Genomic DNA, 8,108 nt, shown 5'->3' on the forward strand with positions numbered 1-8,108 from the left:
TATGGGGGCACTCATGCATGCTCGCTCCAGAGCCCTGCTCTGTGTGTGCATAAGACAAATGGAGCAGGGCTCGGCTACACCCCCGCTCCCTAGTGAATGGCTCTGATTGAGGGCGGTAGCCAATGAGGAGCAAGAGAGCCTTGCCTCTCCTGCACATTGCTGGATCAAGATCGGGCTCAGGTATTATATAGCAGGGACTGCAAGGGGGGCTGCATACAGAAGGTTTTTTTACCGTAATGCAGAAAATGCAGTAAGGAAAAAAAATCTTCTGCATTTACACCCACTTTATTTTTTTTTTTACATTTTTTCAGTTGCTTCCTGTATTCTGGCCTAGGCCAAAATTATGTCATACATCCTAAGAGTCTTTATGGACATCTACAGGGGAGGAGGGGATTTTATCAGCTAAGTACCTCCTTCTGCATGCATGCCTGAGTTAAGGGCAGATGGATTGCAGGAAGTAAATGCAACATGAATCTGCCTTTACTGAAGATGGCTGCAGCTAATTAATGGGGGTGTTTTTCAAAGTGATTTCTCAACAAAATAAAGAAAGGAGACATGGATGGATGAGGGAGTTTAGATTCTATTTAAAGTAGATCTTCACTGCATCTGAGCACCACAAACCAAAAAGTCTATTTAATTAATTATTATTATTCAAAGCAAATTCCCCCATCTATCTTTATCTTCATACTTTATTTTGCTGAGAAATAGCTTAAAAAATCACCCCCCTAGCATTTCTGGCCGTGGCCATCTTGAGTAAGGGCAAGTGATTCATGTAGCATTTACTTTCTGGGAGACAAAACAAGAAAAATTCCCAGCTCAATTCATCAACCAGTTTGCTTACCAACCAAAATAACCTGTCTAACAGTATGCGTTAAAAACAGGGGTTTAGTTAGCACACATTTGCATTGACTTCCTGCCCTTAGCTCAAGTGTGCATACAGGAAAGTGTGCTTAGCTGAGAAAACCCCTCCTCCTCTGCTCCCCTCCTGGGATGTATGACATAATTTGCCTAGGCAGGAAACCAGGAAGTAACTGAAGAAATGTAAAAAAAAAAAAGTTTAAAACAAGTAAATATGATCTACTTTTATATCTATTTACTAATGCTAGCAGCATGAGGACTAAAAATAATCAATGTTGATTAGGAGAGTGAAGTTCCACTTTAAATAGATTTTAAATTGAAATAGCATTTCAGCTCGCTGTGCTCAGATACAGCGCAGTACTGCTTTAACCGCTTGCCGACCGCCGCACGACTATTTACTACGGCGGTCAGCCCCTCATAGGCATAGCGACGTAGCACTACGTCGCTAGCCTGTGAGGCTCTAGGGAGCGAGCGCGCGCCGCCAGAGGCAGGCTCCCGCTCCCACGTGGTCACGGACCCCCCCCCCGCGCGTGTGCCCGGCGGACCCGATGTCCACCGGGCACTCGCGATCGTCGTTACACTGGAAGAAAGGCAGGCGGCTGATGTAAACAAAGCCGCCTGTCATTCTTCCCTGTGTAAGAATGGAGATCAGACGGTTCTACTATGTAGGACCGTTGATCTCTGTTCTTACACTAGTAGCCACAACCAATCACAGTTAGAAACACGCCCCTAGGACACACTTAACCCCTCCCTCTCCAATACAGTTAACTCCTTCACTGCCAGTGTCATTTTTACAGTAACAGTGCATATGTATAGTACTGATTACTGTAGAAATGTCACTGGTACCCCCAAAAGTGTCAAAAATGTCAGTCAAGGGTCCGATCTGTCCGCTGCAATGTCGCAGTCCCGCAAAAGAAATCGCAGATCGCCGCCATTACTCGTTAAAAAAAAACAACAAAAATTCCAAAAATCTTACCCTTTGTTAGTAAACGCAATAACTTTTGCGCAAACCAATCAAAATACGCTTTTTGCGATTTTTTTTTACCAAACATATGTAGCACAAAAAAAAATTGGCCGAAAATGTTAAAAAATTTAGATTTTTTTTTTTGGTGAATTTCATATAAAAAAAATGTGAAAAATATTGTTATTTTTGCAAAATTGATGCTCTTTTTTTGTTTATAGCGCATGACACAAAAAATCGCACAGGTGATCAAATACCACCAAAAGAAAGCTCTGTTTGTGGGGAAAAAAAGGACGTCAAATTTGTTTAGGTACATAGTCGCACGACCGCGCAATTGTCCGTTAAAGTCAAACAGTGCCAAATCGCAAAATACCCCCTGGTCAGGAAGGGGGTAAAATCTTCCGAGGCTTAAGTGGTTAACATAGCGTTTTGTAATCAACTGTCTTAGAAGACTCAACATTTGAGATGAACACAAGACAGGATGAAGTAGAAGGGTTCTACTAATTACAGCATTAAAAATATATTATAGTGGAGGAATTGCACTGATCTTTGAGCAAGATGTTTTTGCACTTTTATTTTGATACTTTCTATTTGTTGTCATTTGAAGGAAACACATTTATTTTATAATGGTAAATTATACATTTTGGTTATCTTTTAAATTGCAGTAGTAATAAACACGCATTTCATTTCTATCTGCTCCATTAATAGAACTTTGCCCAGTGAAATCGTCAGTCACAATATTACCAGCTCCGGACTCATTTATTGAGTCACATTGAGTCAACGGTCTACTTACTTGTCCCAGATATCAATGTCCTATAAAAGTGACTTGTTCTACTTCATATTTAGAATGTGCTGATAGAAGCATTGTTTTATGGACACACTGTGTCTCAGCACAATGTCCTTGTATATACAGTACCTATTTAAAGCAGCAGTTTGTATTTCAAGGTCAGTATATAGCTAGCAGATCTAATATTCACAAACCAGTACAGGATACTGGTGCTGAGGATACTACAAACCACAAACCACTTATAATGTCAGCTTCTAATAGTGTCATATGTGTGTTTCCAGTGTTATAAAGTGATATCATGCTCGAAGGCTGGTCTAACCATATGTCACATATAGCACAAGTCCATTAAAGGATATCTAAAATCAAAACCAAAATGTAATAAATTGCAGCTTACTAGTTCTTAATGTTCTTCGTTCATTTTTTTTTGTTTTAATCACTTCAGCTCTGAAAGGTTTGACCCCCCCCGTCCCCCCGCCCCCTTTCATGACCAGGTCATTTTTTTTGCTATGCGGCACTTTGCTACTTTAACTGATAATTGCACGGTCATGCAACACTGTACCCGAACTAAATTTAGATAATTTTTTTCACACAAATAGAGATTTATTTTGGTGGTATTTAATCACCTCTGGATTTCTTAATTTTTATTATATAAGCAAAAAAGGACTGACAATTTTGAAAAAAAAAAAAACAATATTTTTTACTTTCTGCTAAAAAACATATCCCATAAAAAAAACAAATTTCTTAAAAAAATTTGGCCAAAATGTGTTCTGCTACACATCTTTGTTAAAAAAAAAACTCTCAAAAAGGGTATATTGATTGGTTTGTGTACAAGTTATAGCATCTATAAACTATGGGATATATACTGGAATTTTTATTTATTTATTTTTTTTATACTAGTAATGGCAGTGATCAGCGACTTATAGCGGAACTGTGGGAAACCTGACACTAACTAACACATTTTGGGAATTAAATAACTGCCACTGACATCACCAGTGACATTATTAAAGTGATCAGTGCTAATAATGTGCACTGTCACTGAACTAATGACACTGGGCAGTAAGGGGTTAACATCGAGGGTGATCAAGGAGGTAAATATGTGCCTAACAAGTGTTTATGCATGTACTGTGTGCTGCTTTTACTGGGAATCTGGTTGTTTTTATTCTCTGCTTGCCAGGGAATGAAAAAACAACTAGATCTTCTGTCGCTGATCACAGCTCTCTGCTGTTTACGCTCTCACAGCTGTGCCCCGTGAAGCTCAGAGCCAATTATCGGGTGCCAGCGGTCAATCACTGGCTGGGACCCGGTGATCGGCATGTGCTGTGATGTGTGTGAGTGCCCCCTACCTGGAAATGCAGAATCCTCTACAGTATACATACGTGATTCTGCGCAGCCGGCACGGTTGCAGTAAATGTACAGTGTGCGGTCGGCAAATGGTTAAAGCTTCTTTTGCTATATTTTCAGCTGGTAATTCTGCAAATAATACACTTATTGTCCCTAGGTGGCTACATCACTCCACTGTATGTATGGAGGGAGCCACGGTTGTCACCCTAGGCTGCTCTCCTGATATGGACAACAAACACATCTCATCTTTTCATATCCAATACACAGAGGGCAGGATAATTGGTAGATTACAGATGATAAAAGAAGGCAGATATTATTCCGTGCAGCTCACTGGAAGTGGAGAAGACGCTGCATTTCTGGCAAGATCCATAGATATTTTCTGTATCTGCTGAAAATATTCATAGCTTGGAAAGAAAACGAATGCAGCTACTACATTGAAGGACTGTAAGCTACAATATATTACATTTTTGTTCTTGAGTTCAGTTATCCTTTAATGACACAAGCATTAGGCTTTTCAGGTACAATGCGTGCCAAGAGGTCAATCTCCCGAATACTCTTCTACTACCACTGTGAATGTGCAGTGACCTGTAAACCCAGCATTTACCTGTGAAGAACTATATTGGATTAGATGACTATTGTCTGAAGCTGCTGTGATTAGAGGTAAATAATGGGCATCTATTGTCAGGGTCATTCTCCAGAAACTAAAGTTACAGTTAACAGTTGACATTGACCCAAGCAACACTACGTGCCATACAGATACAAATGTACATGATTTTAAAGATAAATGAGAAGTGATAGGAAGAGCGTACTTTATATGCTAGCTAAATATTGCTACATTGATAAATAATGCCAGTTGCCTATGCCAGAATATGAAAGTAAAGTTAGACCAGTTGGAAGCGTGTAAATAATGTTTGACCAATTTAAAGTGGTTGGAAACCTTTATGTGTACCCAATAAAGTGACTGGCCTCAGGTGATACAAAGAAATGAAACAAATACTCTTAGAGTCAGTTCACACTACCGCGACCAGAAAGTCGCCCCATGAAGGAGCAACTTTTTAGCGTGACTTTAGCGAGACTTTGAAAGAGACTTAAATGATAGGCGACTTTGTCTGTGGGGAATGCCTGGGAAATCTTTTTCTTCTTCCTGGAAAGTCTGATAACAAGTCGCTTGAAAATAGATAAGGATCCAACTTAGAGGCAACTCCCATTGAAGTCTATGTGCACAAGCCGGATAGAGGTCGCCTTGAAGTAGTACAGGAACCTTTTCTGAAGTCAGAGCGACTTCAGTATTGCATATTAAGAAGGCTCTCATTCATTTACATTGAATTTGTAATGACAAGCGACTTGGGGCGACTTGAGGTCGCACAAGTTGCGTCCCAAGTCAGAGTAGTGTGAACCGGGTCTTAAATAAGTTATACCTGTTCATCGGCAGCCCTTTCTCCTCTACACTGTTCTTAAACACACAAATCAAAGGCTTTTTCTCAGCTCCAGAAGGCAGGGGGCGGGGATCTGATGTCACATACTGCACAACAAAGAGCACAGAGCTGAATGTAATCTGAGACCTGAGTGGAGGGGATAGACACACCTCCCCTACACAGTCTCTTTGGGAAAAATGCACAGCTGAGGCTGCCGATCACCTTCTGTGAACTGGAGGAGGGCATGGCCGTTCCCAAGATTCTGTGGTGATGGGATAACCTGTCAGAAGTGATTTATGCAAATACTATAGCAGATAAAAGAGACAGAAATCACACTTGGTGCTTTGTATTGTGGGAAGTTCACACTACAGTAGGATATGCTCTGTTCATTTTCCATTTCACAGGTTTTCAGTTATATTGACAGAATTGCAGCATTTTAAACACATAATTTCTAATTGAACACTTGATGCTCTATCTCAGTGGTCCTCAACTCAGGTCCTCGGCGCCCACTAACAGGCCAGGTTTGCAAGATAACTAAATTACATCACAGGTGATCTCATTTGCTGCTCAGTGATTGCAGTATTCTAGTCTGCATCTCCCCAAGGTAATACTTTAAATCTGGCCTGTTAGTGGGCCCCGAGGACCGGAGTTGAGGACCACTACTCTATCTGGTTTTAATGGGTATCAGTAAACCTGCAGTAGAATTTGCTGAGTGCATGAATTAAATTGGAAAAAATGCAGCCAATTCTAATCTAAAGCAATACATGGATTTCCAAAGGCAAATTGAAGTTATTCATAAGTGTATAAAACTGCCTTCAAATATCATCCCTGGTATTGCCCAATAGATTTCCTGCACTGCTAATATCAGAGTAATGTTATTCCTCCATCACCTGTAATACTACTCTCTGTCCGCCTGCCAGGAAAAGTCTTTTAGCTTTGAAGTAATTCTCCACTGGCATCTGCTGAGAGATCACACTTTCCTCTGAAAACCTTTCCAGCTCTCATACCCAGAAATGTTACCATTATAAGAACTAAAGTATGTAACAGTGAACTGCACAGATTCTGGTAGAGATAATGGGGTTGGTTTAGGGAAAACAGGCTATTCACTTTGCAAGGGAATTTACCCCAGATCTCAGTGAATGTGGTGAAATTTCACTTTGCAATGAATACCCAATCACGTGAAAGGAAAATAAAACAAAAACATTTTTCCCACTATGTGATTGGATGATGGAAGTCACCAGAGCTTCTTCCCATTGACGAAGCTCTGAGGATAATTCCCTTTGCAAAGGGCATCTATCCTTGTAAATTGAAAAGTCGATTTGCCTTTGGTAAATCCACAAACACTGGCCAGCAGGCTAATCCAAAAAAAACACACATATTCCCCCATCCACAAAACCAAGGTAGGTTTTTTTGTTTTTTTTTCTCTTTTTTTGTGTGTTTGTATGTATGGATAATATTTTTCCTTGCTCAGAGTAATGTATTGTAGTTGTAAATATTGGTATTGTTTGTATGTTTAACAATAAAATAAAAATTTAATTGTAAAAAAAAAAGGTAGGTGGAGGAATCCTCCACCATGTGCTATTGTTCTGACAGTGAGCACTCATCTGCTGTCAGAATACACCGATCAGCACTGTAGCCGATCGAATGGAAATTTTTAAACAGTTTCATTCTAACAATCAAATTCTCTCAAGCAGGAGTGGCCATTACTGAATCAAAAATCTCTACTGAACCAGATGAATTAAGATTAATCTATGGCCAGCTCAGCCTTGGATCACGCTAGTGCAACGCGTTTGCGCACACACGTCATGGGTATAAAGCTCATTCATTTAAATGAGAAATGTGGGTAAAGGAAGTCCACAATCATTTTTAAAATCATGCAGCACCCAACCACAAGGTTGGCACCCTACGGTTTGGCACGTGTAAAACCATGCTAAGGCCTGTACGCTGCTGCTGATAAACAGACGTTTAGGAGCAGTTGGGCGTTTTTTTTCAGCAGCCCTGAACTCTCCTGTTATCTTACCTGTCAATGTACACTGAGGCGTTTATACTCATTTAGAGGCAGTTTAGTGACATTTTTTTTAAAGTAAAAGACAGAAGTTTATTGGCATTTGAAACACCAAATGCTTGTAACAGCGTGCAAACGCGTCTAAATGCAGTAACTTGCGTTTATAAGCGTTTCAATGGAGATACATTTCTGACCATTTTACAATGTAACAATGCTTCTAAACGCATACGCCGTTAAACGCGAATAAATGCGGCTTGTAAACGCGGCAAAACTGACGTTTTTAAATGTCAGTTACTAGCTGTCAAGTTTGAGCGTTCAGGAGAGGTTTTCAAATGTTCCGTGTACATGAAGCCTAAGGGTGCCAATGTGTGAGGGTACCATTAAGAATTAATGGCACCCCCTGAGTCTGCTAAAGTGCAGCACGTCTCAGTGTGGACTTCAACAAATTAATGGCTGTCTGCACACAGACACCGACTCCCTGTTACATAAATATAAATTAGATGGGTAAAAGATGGCTTAAGCTCCTGTTCTCCACCTGTAGAGAACTCCTGAGATGTGTTTTGCCATTTTCAGGCCTTATTCCTAGAGCCTCTAAGATTAAGCCCAGTGTAGGGCGAAACGTGTCTGAGGAGTTCTCTACAGGTGGAAAACAAGAGCTAAAGCCATCTTTTTCCCATCTCATTCACATTTATGCAACAGAGAGTCAGTGTCTGTGTTCAGACAGCCACCATTTTGACCACT

At 40.4% G+C, this 8,108-nt stretch overlaps 1 long non-coding RNA gene across 1 annotated transcript; it reads left to right on the forward strand.

The window, feature by feature from the left end:
* The first annotated feature begins 4,017 nt into the window (after positions 1–4,017).
* Positions 4,018–5,544, forward strand: LOC309554662. Its single transcript, XR_014225240.1, has 2 exons — positions 4,018–4,955; positions 5,360–5,544. It is a non-coding gene; the product is annotated as an uncharacterized lncRNA (long non-coding RNA).
* Positions 5,545–8,108: the final 2,564 nt, after the last annotated feature.

The sequence above is a fragment of the Pelophylax lessonae genome, assembly GCF_965119305.1.
Source record: "Pelophylax lessonae genome assembly, chromosome: 4".
Taxonomy (NCBI): Eukaryota; Metazoa; Chordata; class Amphibia; order Anura; family Ranidae; genus Pelophylax; species Pelophylax lessonae.